Source organism: Anabrus simplex, chromosome X (genome assembly GCF_040414725.1).
Source record: "Anabrus simplex isolate iqAnaSimp1 chromosome X, ASM4041472v1, whole genome shotgun sequence".
NCBI lineage: Eukaryota > Metazoa > Arthropoda > Insecta > Orthoptera > Tettigoniidae > Anabrus > Anabrus simplex.
In genome coordinates, this window is record NC_090279.1 from 15,771,543 (window position 1) to 15,788,997 (window position 17,455).

Genomic DNA, 17,455 nt, shown 5'->3' on the forward strand with positions numbered 1-17,455 from the left:
TGACTCAGGCGGTTAAGGCGCTGGCCTTCTAACCCCAACTTGGCAGGTTCGATCCTGGCTCAGTCCGGTGGTATTCGAAGGTGCTCAAATACGACAGCCACGTGTCGGTAGATTTACTGGCACGTAAAAGAACTCCTGCGGGACTAAATTCCGGCACCTCGGCGTCTCCGAAGATCTTAAAAAGTAGTTAGTGGGACGTAAAACAAATAACATTATTATTAGTATGTTCTGAAGAAATGATTAGCATTTGAACCATGTCGACCCTCAGGCACAAGGTCCACATCGATATCTCTACGCACCACAATCGACAGGTAAACTGTGCCTGCGGCTCTCGTTTTCGCTGTAAACCAATATTAGTGGATCAGTGTGACTTAAGCAGACGTGCAGAATGCCTCGCAGACGTATGCAAGAAAAGTACTGTCAAATGAGTGAGTCTGAAGGGGGCATGAGAGAACGTGATACATCTGGGAAATTGCAACTCGTGTGCAAAGAAGTGTGTCGGCAGTGCAACAGGTGTATATAGAACGTTCACAGAAGGCTGTAGAACACAAATCAGAACCCCCAACCCCGAGAAGGTCGACACCTCATGCGAATGGCATTGAAGCAGAGATATGCGTCCTCCTGGTCTCTGGCGCAACAGTGGAACAGTGTAACATATCGTACTTTCAGGAGTGACAGTCCGTCCCAGTTTATTACGATCTGGGTTACCGTCGTCCACTTCTCCGCCTACCATGCTACACTGCAATGGTGTATGGAACGAGGTCATTGGGGACAGGAATGGCAGCAGGCAGTGTTTTCAGACGAATCCAGGTTCTGTCTGTTTGAAAATGATGGCCGCATTTTGGTTCGCCGCAGACTGGGGGAGAGAGATCATATTGAGCGCATTCACACGAGACATACAGCGCCAACTCAAGGCATTATGGTGTGGGGCGCTATTGGATACAACCACAAATCACAGTTGGTGCGTACTGTTACCAGTTTGAACTACGTGAATGACATCCTGCGGCCCGTAGCTATACCCTTTCTGCACGACACTCCAGACGCCTTATTTCAGCAGGACAATGCGCGACCACATATCGTTGTACGAACACGTGCCTTCTTGTTGTCACAGAATGTCAGACTGTTGCCTTGGCCCACCTAATCACCGGACTCGTCGCTAATTGAAAATGTGTGGGATATGGTGAAAGGACGGGTGGGGCGCTGTGATACAATACCAGCCACCAAAGATGAACTGTGGAACCAGGTGAATGGAGCATGGATGGCTATACCCCAGGACGCCATTCGCGCCTTATACGTGTCGATGCCATCACACATAGAATAAGTTATCACTGCCCTTTGAGGACCCAGTGCCTACTAGGCAACGGGATACATGTCGACTCTGGGTGACTGAAATGCTAATCGTTTCTGCAGAATATACCAATGAATATGCCCTGTGAATATGAACTTCCTGTCTCTAGTCTTTCAAGGTGTTCTGCTTTTTACGAACATGAGTGTAGTTCTATCAGATAAAGTGTGTTGATATTGTAAGTCTTCAATTATTTGAATTTCATTAACAGTGTAGTGTACCAGCAATCACGTGTTAAAAATCATAGACCAATTTGTTTAACTTAGAACCTAAAAGACGAATTGGGATGGATACGATGTATTTATTTGTGAATGTTTATAGAATATGACACCCCATCTTGCATAATTTCATCAATGAAGTGTAAATTGTCACCTAAATGTTATTCATGTATATTAGGGACTAAACTTATGATATAAGTTATGTCGAAAGTAATGAAATTTGATGTAAATGATCGAGTGTTAATAATAGGCCTTAATGACATAGGATGCTCTATTTAAGAAGGCAGATAGTGCTCAAAGGAAGTAGCCTAGCTTTGTCAAGTGACAGAATGGTACCATAGCTCATATTTATGATCATTGAGGAAGTAGCTTTTTTTCGCTGGTTGCTTTACGTCGCACCGACACAGATAGGTCTTATGACGACGATGGGACAGGAAAAGGCTGGGAGTGGGAAGGAAGCCGCCGTGGCCTTAATTAAGGTACAGCCCCAGAATTTGCCTGGTGTGAAAATGGGAAACCAGGGAAAACCACTTTCAGGGCTGCCGACAGTGGGGTTCGAACCTATTATCTCCCGAATACTGGATACTGGCCGCATTTAAGCGACTGCAGCTATCGAGCTCGGTGAGGAAGTAGCAACGAATACTGCATTATGGAGATATATTATTGAGCACATGAGGCGACAAGCGCAGTTTAAGGTAATAATAACTTTCTGTGCTCAATCAACAACCCCGAGCTTGTCAAATTAAAAAACGTATCTAATTAATGCAAATTTTAAACCATTATTGCCTGTCTTCTATAATGTGTGGAGATAAGGTTGACAAATCTTCTTAATGTCCTAAAGCGATCATTCTTCCAGTTATTCGACCATGATTCTTATAGCGAGAGTGACATAAGTTATCGAATGTTCATGAAGTTCTCAAAAAATCATGAAGATACATAATGTAACAATTATGCCTAATTAAAATGATTAACCTCACATGACATTATATTTGGGGGGGGGGGGAATTTGAAAGTAGGGCTTGGCCAAGAGTGTAAGCTCAACCTAACGGGCACGGATTCGACTCGGGGCCTAACATCGCAGGCCCTGGATCCAAACCTAGGCTTTACAGACAAGTTTGATGTCCAAGATTACTGGCTGAAGCTATCAGGCATGGATTTGTTCCCCGATTTAACCTTACAAGGGCGTTATAGACTCGAGTTTGAGATTCGATCCCAGGCTTAACCTAGCTAGACAAGATGAGACATGATCCATGGGTTTTAGGAGCTGAGGTTGGAAATGGATGGCGGCCTTTCCCATTATTTTAATAGGACAAAGGAGATGGTATAAAGCTCAATAGATGTGCTATATTCATAGGGGCATAACGCTGAAAGGTGACATCAGGTCATGGAACTGAGTGACTGCAAAAGGCCAAAAGCGCAAAAATGATACAGATCAACATGGCAAAGGACAAATGTGCAAAAGTGTTAAATGGCTAAAGGACAAAATGGCAAAAGGGCTAAAACTAAAGGGCAAAAGGGAATGAGCTACGGTCTAGTGCTCAAGAGCTGAACTTGGAACAAGATGTTGGTAAGGAACTACGGAGAGGGTGAAAGGTTTAATGCATGTGCATTATTCACAGGGACATACCTTTATATAGCTACCTCAAGGTCCTCAAGCTGAGCGACTGCAGAGTCAAAGATGCTAGCATGTAGACGGATGCGTAATGTGCTGTTGGTATTCAGTGCTTGGAACCCCAATTTTCTTATTGTAACAATTCGAGCTCAAAGATTTGAATTCTGGAGGCTTATAGTAGCTTATAATACTGTAGATATCACTCAAGGGATTAAAACTTAAGTGTTCAGAACTGGAAAAAAAAGGTTCGCACTACATGTGACCGGGAATTGAAGACAGAGCACATCCCTTTGAACTGCTGAGTATCCTGCTAAGTAAATGGCTGCACACTGAAAGTGCCCATTTAATTCAAAACACCTAACGTTTGAGCTGAGAGAAATTAAAAATCCCCACACCGACTGGGAATATAACTCTGCAATCTTTCCCTTGGACTGCTGACTACCATAGTAACTAAATGATTGTGTATTAAATTCTAAAACACAGAACCTTTGAGCTACAAGGAATGAAAAATTCGCCGACCCGACTAGGATTCGAACCCGGGACTCATTTCCTTCGGAAGCAAGCAAGCATGCTAAATAAATGACTGTACATTAACAGCTTATGTGTTTCACTAAAACACCTAGCTTTAGCGTTACAAGATTCAAAGGAAAAAATCACCAACAGAACTAGAATTTGAACATGGAGCTCGCTTGGACCCAAAGCCGAAGTGCTATTCAAATATCTAACACCAAAAATTAAAACTTTTAATTCTGAGCAAAGAAAACAATCGCTGAATTTTGTTCTCAAACCTGGAGCTAACTTCGAGTCAGAACTAAAGGTCTTAAGTTCACAAGAAGAAAAAATGTTAAAATTTCTCAACCCGACCCGGAATCGATGACGGGCTTTTCTTTCACGGAAGACTAAGTGTGAACGATTAGCACAAACTGTGTCATTTGAATGTGGAAAGAGAATGCAACAAATTCTGTACTGAGGTCGTGACATATGTGCGTCTTAGCAAAAAAAGAGATTGATTCCAAGAACATTCTGATTAGACTTGGAAATATTTGCTGTGTCATGAAATACAAAGTTCATTGTTTTTGCAATTAGCCTAGTATGCACATCTCAGCAAAAGAACATTGCCGGTACGAGCAAGTTGACTAGACTTCGAAGTAACTTATTTAGTAAGACAGGGATTAAAAAGTTTATTGTTCGCGCATTGAGCTCTAGGCTACAGATTTGAACACTGGAGAAGTGTAATTGCCTGCTTGTTTACATCAGTTGGTAACTAACATTAGAGAAGCGAGCAAATAAAAAATCATCAGGCCGCCTTGGAATCAAACTAACATAACAGCTAAAGAATCAAAACCCACAACCTTCGAGCTAAAAGAAATTAAAAAACCACCGACCAGACTAGGAATCGAACCAGTGGCTTCTTTACACGTGCATGAAACGAGCATGCTAACTAAATGACTGTACATTAAAAGTTTGTGTGTTTAATTGAAACACATCAAGTTCGACTTCCTTTCACGGGGTAGTCGACAACAACAAAATTCGCTTTACGTCTTAATAACTACACTCGAACGTTTGAAAAGTTTGAAATAATAATTTTGAAGATCCAAGCTGCTGTCGTACTGAATACTCAACATTCATGCACAATAAGAAAGATAAGGCTAGCACTTTAACCGCCTGAGCTACTCAGCTAGACAATTAAACTATTAAGTGCGAAAACACACACACACACTAATAATGATAATTGTACCGGGAGGTACACCTCAACCGCGTGCATTTAAATGAAGCGCATTGAAGAACGCTACCTATCACATAAAAATTGAAACAACTAGTGCAAGAAGTTGGGACGTTGGTCAACAGATGTCACTACTAAAGTGATAGACTTATGTGTTATATTTAGGTGTCCTAAATAGACTGCATTTCTTTTGTTCCTTTCTGGTGTATCATAGTTGTCAACAGCTATTTCAAGAAGTTCGGATATTTCTCCACAGATGTCTCTATTAAACAACTGATGTCATGCACTCTGGTGTAAAGTGGAACAACTAGAAATTTATAGAAATTTTGTGTTTATAGGTTTCCTGAACTGAACGGATTTTCTTTGCTTTTGATACTACCAGGTTTTCAACACTTCTTACTCATCCCACCCAGCCTTGAAGTCTGGCAAATCAAAAATTTTCTGTATTTATTTTTCAGCCACTAATAGGCTTTTTGTAACTTTTCGACTGTCCAATAAAAATGATGGGGTGTGTTTGGTCTTAGCCCAGAGCCTTCTCGAACCTTCCTATCGGGTATAAAAGCTTACGCTTTTTCGAGTTAACTTGTTTTACTTATCATCGTGCTATTGAGTGTGTGTGCTAAGAGAGGAGGCGGGGGTCTCATCCATCGTCAGGCAGAATGTCAGCTAAGGTAATGGCCACCATTTTCCATTTCAGCAGGTATGTGTACTTCTCTTTCCTCTCGTGTAATAGTTCGAGTAAATCAAGTGTACTTAACTGAAATTCGGGAATAGAGAGTGTGACACCCTCTCGAGTTCCCTATCAACTTGTTTTTGAGGTGACTATGTTTTTGTAACCATATTCTATCTGTAGCCTTGTAACTTAAATTTCCTCTATATAGTCACCTCAGTTGTGTGGGTTTAGCCTCTGCATCGTCGGGCCACTAGCCCAAGTAGAGTTGTAATCTTTGATTTCAAGGAGCACAAGTTTCCGCCTCCATATTTTTTTTATTTTTGGGCCACTGTAATCAATTGAAATGGTCTTGTTAAACGTAGGTTGTGCCTAGATAGGCCAGAAAGTGTAAATAGGATTAAGCAAGACGCTCTTATCACTAGTGTAAAAGTTAAAGGCTGTAAGGCTTTGGGAGCCTAGTCTCCTCAGTAAATTTGTAGGGCATTGAAGATCTTTTATTCAAATGTATACATATTTATGTGATATTGAATGGTGCCTTTGGAAGGCGATAACTGGTAACCTTTGGAGCAAACCGCTCTTGAAAATTGTGATTTAAAATTTCCTCTAAAACAAACCGGGAAATTCGTCTGCTTGCCTATCTAACTAAACGCAAGAGTAGTGGCGTAGGGACCTTGTAAATAGGGAGCTGGGAGCTCGAATTTTTTAATTAACCTTTTGTAGGTTTTTCTGTTTTTATATTTTGTATAAACTACCTCTGTACCTGAAAATTTGTTGTTTGTTAAAATTTAATATCAGAAAAGAAATATAACCTTTATTCTAAAGTTTTAAATTAATCCTTGACTATCGTAGATAGACGCATTCAAACCAGCACCTTCTTTCACCTCTCTGTTATCCACGAAAACTCGGTGACAATAATAATAATAATTTAGGGGATCCAACTCACCTTCATATATAACACTTAAGATGCATACCCAATAAGAAAAAAAGCTGGAGACGGAATTTTGTCCTGCAGGAGTCTGCGTCTTATCAGAATCACCTACCTGGTAATAGATAATAAAATCCCTGACCCAGCTGTGAATTACCAAATTTAATAAACTTAAAGTAGCCTGCATTACACACACACACAAATAAGAATTTAGAGGATCCAACCCACATTTGTACTGAATATTCTACATGCATACCTAATAAGAAAAAGAAATCTAGTGCCGGAATGTAGTCCTGCAGGAGTTTGCATCTTGTCAGAATTGCCCTATCAAGAATAAAACCCCAACTTAACTGGGAATTACAAAATCTAGAATATTTAAATCAGCCTGGATTACACCTACGTGCACATTATTCCTGTAATATTCAATCATTACCAAGCAAAATGCTTATCCTGAAACACAGATATGTTCCACATTCAGTTGTCAGAGACAAAAAGGGGTTATTCTACTGTAGTTTCTAACAAGTAGGCTGACAGAAACACAAGTTTTCATGCAGCATTTAATAACAGATCAGAAAACTCATGAAACCTAACCAGTTCTTCAAAAAAATGAGGTGAATCTGTTATGGATAGGTTAGTATAATTACATACGAAAGGTAAAAGATGATCGTCGAAGAAACATATGCAAGTGCCGGCCAACAAGGGGTATACCATGGATGGTACGGGGGGGGGGGAGTGTTACGATCTCCGCTACATGCTCCGTGCTATTCCTACCTTCGCATGCTGCTTTTCTCCGACCACAACGCCGCTGCTTCACTCGCTCTACTGCTCTGCTCACCTGCCGTCTGCCTACTCCGTCCATCCCGTGTCTCTCCCGTTCTTCTCCACGCATCGCCTTCTCCGCTTGCTGCGTGCGTTTGTGTTATCCTGATTATGACGTTCTTATTTCTGGAACATGCTGGCTTTCAGCTTCTCTATTCATCTCGACGCTTCCATACCGCTATATATTCTCTCCTCCACCACTCTAAAATTGAGCCTGCCTTCGTCTCGGAGTGGTGGAGCACCGAACATCTGTGCTACGTTTATATTGTCATTACCATCTGGACTATAATTCTTCGCATTATTTGGTGAGCAAGACTTATCATGACGTTATTTTGTCATTAGATTCTTCTTTCGGCCATCTGTCCCGGTTTGAACTTTGCTTTCGGCAGCTTATTTCGGCATCAAATTACGTATGCGAGTCATTATTCCTACTAAATATTTTTAAACACGAACTGTACAACGGACAATGGAACTTTGATCTCATATTATCTGCTTCCTAGGAGCATTGCTACATTCTGCAATAATAATAATAAAACATCCTGAAGTCTAACTACACCCGGCGAAGAGAATCCTTTCCCCAATTCGATCCCTACTTCCATTCCCATTTTTCCCTTCTTTTAGCATCTTTTCTTCTCATTTTTTTAGGTTCTTCGAGTTTACCACTCTTTATTGTTCGCTTATACTCATTCATACGGTTTTTGATGTATTTCTGATATTCTTTATTGTAAATATGGCGCAATTTCCTTGTCTTCTGAGGTTTCCTTTATATGCTTTATTGTCTGCAAAGCTCTTATCAGGTATTTACTATCTTGTTGAGAAATATTTAATTACTAATTTACTTATCGTTAAATATGGATCTTATTTACGTTGTTAACTTTTGGTTTTCTCTTGTCCCTATAATTTTCTCTTAGCCTAGTTCCTTCTCACTGCATGTCTCTGTCGTTATTGTTCAATTATTATTATTATTATTACTATTATTATTATTGTGTTTCTTCTTCCACTACTTGTATGATTAATCTAATCTATCTATTAACTATTACTATAACTATATTATCTCAGCATCGTACGTACATAACGATGATAGCACGGCGACAGAAGATAAAAACAACCCACAAGCAGTCACGCAAATAAAAGGACACTAGTGTATGAACAGGGATTGGCTACTTCGGATGTATTGAAACACAAGACACTACAAGTTACAAATAGTACTGGACAAACACATTGAAAAATATTTCCAAATTAATCACAAAGGAAATGTTACAAAGATCAGTGAGAGTGACGCCAACATTTACAATTAGACTCATTAAAAAGAACAGATGATTCCTAACCAACTGTACAATAAGAAATAAGTAACATTAGGGAGGATATCGAAGTAAAAAAGAATAGGGGAAACGCGCTGACTTAGTGACAAGACGACTACAAATGAACATAATCATCAACAATACAGTTTGTTACCATGGTCCCAGATGGTTGAATCAAGATCACTGGACTATCCCAAAACCAAAACGTAATATTCAAATTAATCTCTCAATTCAAAAAAATGCCATTAATGCTTCTTACAATCATTCATGGTGATCTGTTCATAATAAAAGTTGCAAGATTAAACAAGGTATAGGGAGTAGCTGTATATTGTTTGCGAATTATCTCACATTAATTCAACAATGGTACAAAAGTTCATTGGAGATCCACCTATTCAGTACACATAGCGTTCTTATAATTAAGATTTACATCTTGTCTTACTAATTTAACAGGACATGTTTCGCCCATTGCATGGGCATCATCACCTGTGATCTCATGCCTAAAGAATAAAAATCAGGATCCTGATTACTCTAGTCAAAGTGTTACATAGAGAAACATGTGTGTTATAAAAATGAGGAAACTTGTTGTAAGTTCACAAATGACAATTTACACAATTAATGCATGTCTAAAAAATGTGTGAGAATAATGGTTAATGTTGGTGCAGTTTTACATTGATATATTTTAAACAATTTAAAAAATAGCCAATGTCTATATTTACATGAACAATAAGAATGCCTATGGCTAAAATTATGGCCTCAGGTTACAAGTTTCAAATATGAATGGAACCTGGTTTAGGGCAACTCAATTTGAAGTCATAGAATGGTTACTATAGACCTTAAGTTGTTTTATCATTGAAAGATGACATTGAATATTCTTGTAAGAAGCTTGTAGTGTTATCAGAGAGTGTACAGCTGTGTGACTGATTGAGTTGTTACTGTTATTAAACCACCAAATCCAGATTTTCAAATTGCCTGACATTTCCCTGTTTTCCAGACATAAAAATCAGTTTTTTCCCTGACACACAATGACAAAAATAAATTATAAAGGGAGTTTCCAGCTATGACAGCAATATTAAAATACATTTTGATAGCTTAACATGAAGAAAATAAATGAGCAATTAATGTGCAAATTAAATTTTACAACTTGGAAGTTGAATTTATTTTAATTAAATTCAATTTACGATTTTAAAATAATTGATTACCATTACTGCTGCAGCGAAGAAATTCCTTTGTCTATAGACACCAAAGACTGTTGAGCTTCTGTTCTTCTAATTCTTTCAGCAACAAAGTGGCCATAATACCCTGGCTGCAAACACAAATTGTCCTCTGCCTACCACAGCTACCACAATGAACTCTATCACATATGACTCCACTTCTTCTTCTTCTACTTCCATTACAGAAGGTTCACCAGCGGATAGATGTCTACAGAACTACCTTTCAAGAGAGCAAGTAACCAAAGCTGAGATTATATGGTGCATGCATACTGTCATGCAACACCATTATTTACGAGCCAGTGAAGCTAGTGTATGTTTGTTCCCTGTAATGTTTCCAGGCTCTGAAATCGCTTCGAAAGTTCAACTGCACAGAACAAAAGTTGCATATACAATCACTCATGGTTTGGCTCCCTATTTTCATAAACAAGTTTTTGAGATGTGTAGTAAGTGCATACGTTTCACCGTTGGTTTTGACGAGTCATAGAATAAAGTTTCTCAGATGGGCCAAATCGATTTTGTAGTTTGCTGTTTCAATCCTGATACTAATGAGGTATGCACTTTTTATATTGATTCCATGTTTCTTGGTCACTCTACCTCCTAGAATTTGTTAAATGTTTTCTTGCAAGCACTGCAAGGACTCAATCTAAAGAACTCTAACAAATTTCAATGGATGGTCCACATGTTAATAAAAAGTTCCTTCAGGATATCGGTAATTTATTAAATGATAATCCACATGCTCCTATTTTAGTGAACATTGGACCTTGTGGCTTGCATACTGTGCACAATTCATATAAAATGCCAGTAAAAGAAACCCAGTGGAATATTGCAGAGTTTCTTCGTGCACTTCACTTCTTTTGATACGTTCCTGCAAGACATTATTCAGGTTCAAACGTACTTCCTTTGAAATACTGTGCTATAAGATGGCTTGAAAATTCGAAAGTCACTGAATGCGCTATAGATAACCTACCTAATGTTGACAAATATGTGGAATGGAAAAACAGAGGCAAAAAAATCCCAAACTGTAACAGCTTCAAAAGAGTATCTACTTCACTATCACTAACATAGTGTATACACTTCCTAACAATATCCGACACTAAAATAGAATATGTACATTATTATTACAAATGAAAGAAATAAATTATTTGCAGCTAATGACTGGCATAGGAAGGATGTTTTGGCTGATTGAGACCATGGTGCCAATTTTTGCGGAGTCACATACTTCTCACTTGTCTTTGATGAACTATACTGAGGTATGGTACACAGACGAACAATATACTAACCAACACACGCATGTAAATTAAACTACATCTATACTGAAGACTATTAAACCTATTCCGTAAACGCCAAGCCAGGTAGCTTAACCACATGGCGATGTATTCTAGACAATATAGTTGGCAGCCAGGTTTCAAGATTGCACTTAAACTATATAAATCGATATGAACGGCAGCTTGGGACTGGTTGGATCAAGACTGAATACACAGAATCATGCATCAAAAACTCCAAACCAAAAAACAACTTCCATCTTACAATGTGATGTCACTTTATTTTAAATCTTGTTCTGTATTCACAAAATTACACGTGATATTACAAGCCACTAGTCATGCCTCAAGTTTCCGAACACCTTGCATAATAGATAGATAGGTAGATAAATAGATTGATAGATATGGTTTATTTTAACTGGCAAAGTTAGGGACACGTGTCCCTGTCTTACTCTTAACCAGTGAAATGCATAAATAATATAAAATAAAAATTTCTGAACACTGAATTAAAAAGAGGCAAACAAATTACTATGTTACTGTGCTATCCTACTGTACATAAAGTATCTATTATAAAACACAATATAAATTTACATTTCCTAAGTATAATAATATAATAACTGCTAAAAAACGAATTGCAATAATAATAATAATAATAATAATAATAATAATAATAATAATAATAATAATAATAATAATAATACAGACAAACCTAACATTTGCAATTAATTTGTCCAAATTCCAGAAATATATTACACTGACAAATGTTACAATTTTTGGGTTTTTATTCTCGGCAAAAAAACATTACAAAATGGGGATCGGGATAAGGTTAACTATGCAGGGAACCACAGCTGAATACTCTCTAATACTATTGAAAAATGATATTATAATAATAATAAGAAGAAGATGAAGAAGAAAGGCCAGGATGAGAAGGAGAAGAAGATGAAGAAAAAAGAAATCTGTCGCACTACGAGCTCGTTTCATAGAGATATTTTGAGCACATACTTTTAAATCTTCCCAGGTTTGATATCCCTCTGACCTTCTGTGGAAGGAAGTTCCATTCACAGCTGGCCACAACAGTGAAGGAATTGTTGTAGGTTGAGAATTTATGCTTAGGAATAGCGAGCAATGTCGAGCTCAGCGCTCTGATGTTTTAACATGGTGTTCAGGGAGACTATGAAATCATTCATACAGGTAGGATGGGGATTGTACGGTAAAGATTAGGTGCAATGAAGTCAGGGTATGCAGCTTGCATCTGTTTTCAAGGTGTAGCCATCCGAGGTCGACATAAGACTGGGTAACATGATCTGAAAATTACAGATTACATATGAATCTTACACAGGCATTCTGTGCACATTGTAGTTTATCTCGAAGCTCAGTTTTCACGTCTGTGTAAACTACATCACAATAATTGAATATTGGAAGAACAAGGGTTTCAGCTAGTTTCATCTTTAAACTGAACGGGAAAGTAAATTGGAAATTGTTTAATATGTGCAGCATAGCAAAAAATTGTCTACTCACAGATATTGTCTGATCCGTCCAAGAGAAGTGCTGGTTAATGATCACTCTGAGATTGTTTACCCTCTTGCAAGAGGGTAAATCTTCATACTGAAGTGATACATCGGGGATGGACAAGCGGTAATTACTGGAAATAAGTCTTGGATGGGCAAATGCAATGATTTGGGATTTTTTGGGGTTTATAATAAGTCCATGCTGGAAAGACCATTTGCTTATGGCCTCTAGATCCATGTTAATTTGCTCAATTGCTTTTAAAACATTTGTATGTTTTGCATGGATGTACAATTGTACGTCGTCAGCATAAATGTGGCATTTACAATGTGTCAGCTCTTTAGCTAAGTCATTGACATAGACAGAAAATAGCAAGGTTGCTAGGGTTGACCCTTGCGGGACACCTGTTTTCACATACGGCCATGACAAAAAAGGTACCTTGATTGATGACACGTTGAAGTTCATGTAAATAGGCTCCCATTCATGTCAGAGTACTGTAGGTGAACCCTAGGCGATGAAGTTTGGATAGGACCAACTCATGGTCTACAGAGTCAAATGCTTTGCCGAAGTCCAATAAGACTAGAATTGTTAGTTTTTGCTCATTAGTAGCCTGTCTTTCAGTCATGCTTAGTAAGGTAGTACATGAACTGTGATTTTGGCGGAAGCCTCACTGGTGTGGGCCAAGTATTTCATGGTCGTTGAGATAGTTCGTGATTTGATTATGCACCATGTGTTCGAGTCTGTTGGCTGTTATAGACAGAATATTAATAGGTCTGAAGTTACAGTTTAGTGTAGGAGATATTATTTTCAGTAAAGGATGTGCCAGGGCCATTTTCCAGACATTTGGAAATACACTGTTTTGAAGGGAGAAGTTGAATATGAATGTCAATACTGTAATAATGGCATCGAATTTCCTTTAGCTTTATAATACATAGATTGTCCACCCCTGTGGAATTAGTTTTAATTTGGAAGATAGCCACTTTCACTTGCAGGGGTGAGATATAACTACAATAAAATTTGTCTCTGCCTATGGGTGGTGTGTTGTTATTTGCCCCCAAAAGATTTTCTTTCGCTTCTTTGATTAATTGAACATGGGAGGATACAAAGTTATCATTCAATTCATCAAGAGAAATCTCCAAATTGTCTACTTTGTCCGGTTTATTTAAGCCAAACATTCGCGTTGACTTCCATAAGGTAGCGGATCTTAGTAGGGTTTCATAAGGTCATGGGCGTAATGTAGTCAAGCGTTTCTTACTGTCTGAGTCATTTTATTATGTAGTCGTTTGTAATAGATAAAGATTCCTCCTTCGGGTAATGTTTATATTTCCTATGAGCTGCATCCCACTTAGGCATCATTGCTCTAATATCATCATTTAGCCATGGGGAGAGTCTTTTACAGATGAGTGCTATTCACAGAGGGGCATGCTTGTCAGAAGTATGTAGTATCATGTTATTGAAAGTCGTGACCATGTCGTCAATGTTAGTTTTATGAGTTATATCCTGCCACGGCATCAAAAAAGAGTCTTCCAATAAGTTTTCATTGTCAATACGGATATAGTCCCTGTAAGTCACTTACTTAGGCTTATGTCTGGGGCACTGCAGTGCGTAAGATATAAAGATAATGTCGTGGGCTGACAGTCTAAGAGGAGATGTCTGGCCATGATATAATACTCTGTCAGGATGGTTCGTTACTATCAGGTCCAGTAATGTGTGTGGTTTTAGTGTGCTGAGTGGGGGAAAGTGGCAGGATAGCCCAACCTGCATTCTTGAAACGTATTCAATAGATGGGTGGTTTCAGATGAATCTGGATCTAGAAGGTTTGTATTGAAGTCGCCCATCATTATAACATGTTCGCATATAGGTAACAGTCTGTTAAGATCAGTCTCTAAGTCATTCAGATGGCGAGCTTTATGCGACTTGTATACAGCACCTACTAAGCATTTCACAGTAGAGACCTGCATCACTATGAACATGTACTCAGGTTTTCGCTCATATTGTTGAGGCGACTGACAGGTAATTTGAAGTTTCAAGCGCGAAGAGACAAAAGCACAGATCCCACCTCCCCCTTTGCCAAGTCTATTATTCCTCAGAAGGCAGTAGCCAGGTAATTCCAGATTCTTAGCCTGATATTTGACTTTCAACCAACTTTCACTGCATAAGATTATATCAAAGGACAGTGGTACGAAAATCGCTTTTAGTTCATCTATACGAGTTTGAGAAACTAAACTCTGGGCATTAAGGTGACATATGTCAAGTGCGCTTTTATGCCTATTTAGGGCTGACTGGAGAATGTGTGTTGTAGCTTCAAGGGGTGGAGTTCGGGTCAAAGGACTAGCAGGTAGACAGGCTGGAAGGGATGGGTGCACAAGGAGAAGTGTGACAAGGTAAGTATTGCTACGGTCACAGGGATTTCGGCTGTTTGTGGTATGCATTACCAACTGCTAAAATGAAACTAACTAGAACACAGCATGTGACTACATCCTAAGAATGGTCAGTAATTAACGTATTTTAGATAATTAAATTGTCAGTAATAATAATAACAATAATAATAATAATAATAGTGATAACGTGCAACAGCAGATTAGGCATACGGAATACTCAAGTAGGAGCTTATTCTATGTAGTGTTCATGTTAGATCTATGTAGACGTAATACAGGGGCCTGACTTAAATTAGATCCAGTTAGGAAAATTTTATTGAAGAGTAAGTAGATCGACAGGTGGTAGGATAAGAAGACAGATAAGCAAGTAGATATTTAGGTATATAGATAAATAAATTTGGTAAATGGATAGATACGTAGATAGATGATAGATACCTAGATAGATAGATAAGGTTATTTGAAAAAAAAAATTAAAAAGCTAGCTTCTCAGCTGCGATTTACGGTAAAGGCTGGAAGTTGACTCACATTGTCAAGTGATAAAGCAGCACTGCAACAGAAGCTTATGCCATAGGAAGTTCCTTTAACTGGCACACTCTTAATTCCATCCTGTCCGCCTTCTTGATTATGATGTCTCCTGAGTCAGTCCAAATGTTTGTAAGAACAAAACACTGTATTGCTCTCTTCAAGATGGACATTCTGATAGCCGCAAGATCTTCATAGATTGTTGTCGATAAGCCTTTCAGTAATAACATAAAAAGGATGATATGGAAGCCCCCACCTTATCAATACAGTTATTTATTTACCATTAAACACAGTAATCCAGTACCAGTTTCGACCCCTTTAGGGTCATCCCCAGCTGTCATATACCAATATAAATATTAAAACATCACATTGAAGGTGTTAAACATACATAAAAATTGACCCAATTTCACAGGCCATTAAAATGAGTTGCATAATAAAATAGTAAAATAAACCTCCTATTCCTTGGTTACAGGAGTCTATCGCATGTAATGTAATGACTGCGAGGCCAGCTACATAGGACATACTGGGAGGAACTTCCAGATAAGACACAATGAACACCTCAATGCCATAAAACATAGACATTTCTCAGCCATAGAACAGCATATCAAAGATCAGAAACATAAATTCACAAATATTGAGAATGATATGCAAATCTTAAGTATGAACCCCAAAAGCCCCTTGCTCAGTATCATGGAAGAATTTTACATAAACCTGGACCAATACGTTAATCCAAACTTTAATTTAAATGAAATTACAGAAAAAACTAATATCCTTTTCGACACAGTTATCCCTCTTCTAAAAAATAATTATCTAAAAAGAGTCAAGAAACAACATCCCATACACATAAAAGAACCGCCCAAAGATACCTCCCACTCTAATCCTACCCCCCCCCCCCCCTGCAGCCGCTCCTCCTACCCCTCCCAACCTCCCCTCTACTGCCACAAACAGCAGCCCCAGACTAACACGTAACAAAACTCGACGTGCTGCCGCACAACACACACTGTGTCAACACCCAATGTAAGTACAATATACGTAACGTTTTACTTTTCACCAACTTATTAAACGCCGCTTCTTATACAATTCATTTCTATTTTCAGATATCACAACCTATAAAATATAAAAGAAGCCTACATGATATCATTCAAGATATTAAAATGTAAACCATTTGACACTTGTAATAGTATAAAACGCCATACTAGAGCACATGTTGTAAACTTACGCATTACTATTAACTCAGCATTTAATACATACTATGAATATAGTACATAGATAATGCAACGAACTGAACGTCAAACTACGACTTTTCATCATAGACAGTCTCCTCACCACGGCAAAATATATGTATTACCAACAGAGGGACATTGTGCATTAACAACATAATCACCAAAAAGAATAAAATATCGAAATGTTTTTAGTAATTAATTATAAGTTTTTAATGTAAAATAGTGATTATCTATGAACATCAGTGTATACAAAATAGTACAATTTACGCTTACCAAATCAATATGTACATTGTGTGACATACACCTCATAATACCTAATCCTTTTGTAACCAAGGAAAAGAAGGTTTATTTTACTATTTTATTATACAACTCATTTTAACGGCCTGTCAAATTGGGTAAATTTTTATGTATGTTTAACTCCTTCAATGTGATGTTTTAATATTTATATTGGTATATGACAGCTGAGGATGACCCTAAAGGGGTCAAAACCGGTACTGGATTACTGTGTTTAATGGTAAATAAATAACTGTATTGATAAGGTGGAGGCTTCCATATCATCATTTTTATGTTATAGCTATAATCAATACGGAAATGAAGCTTTTAGATTATGATAGGATTGCCAACCAGGCAAAAAGAATGGTGTATAAATACCGAAATTTAAAAATCAAGATCACAAATGTAGTAAAAAGCATCACATTTCTAAAAGAATGCCTATCTAACGGTCTAACACCAAAGTTTCT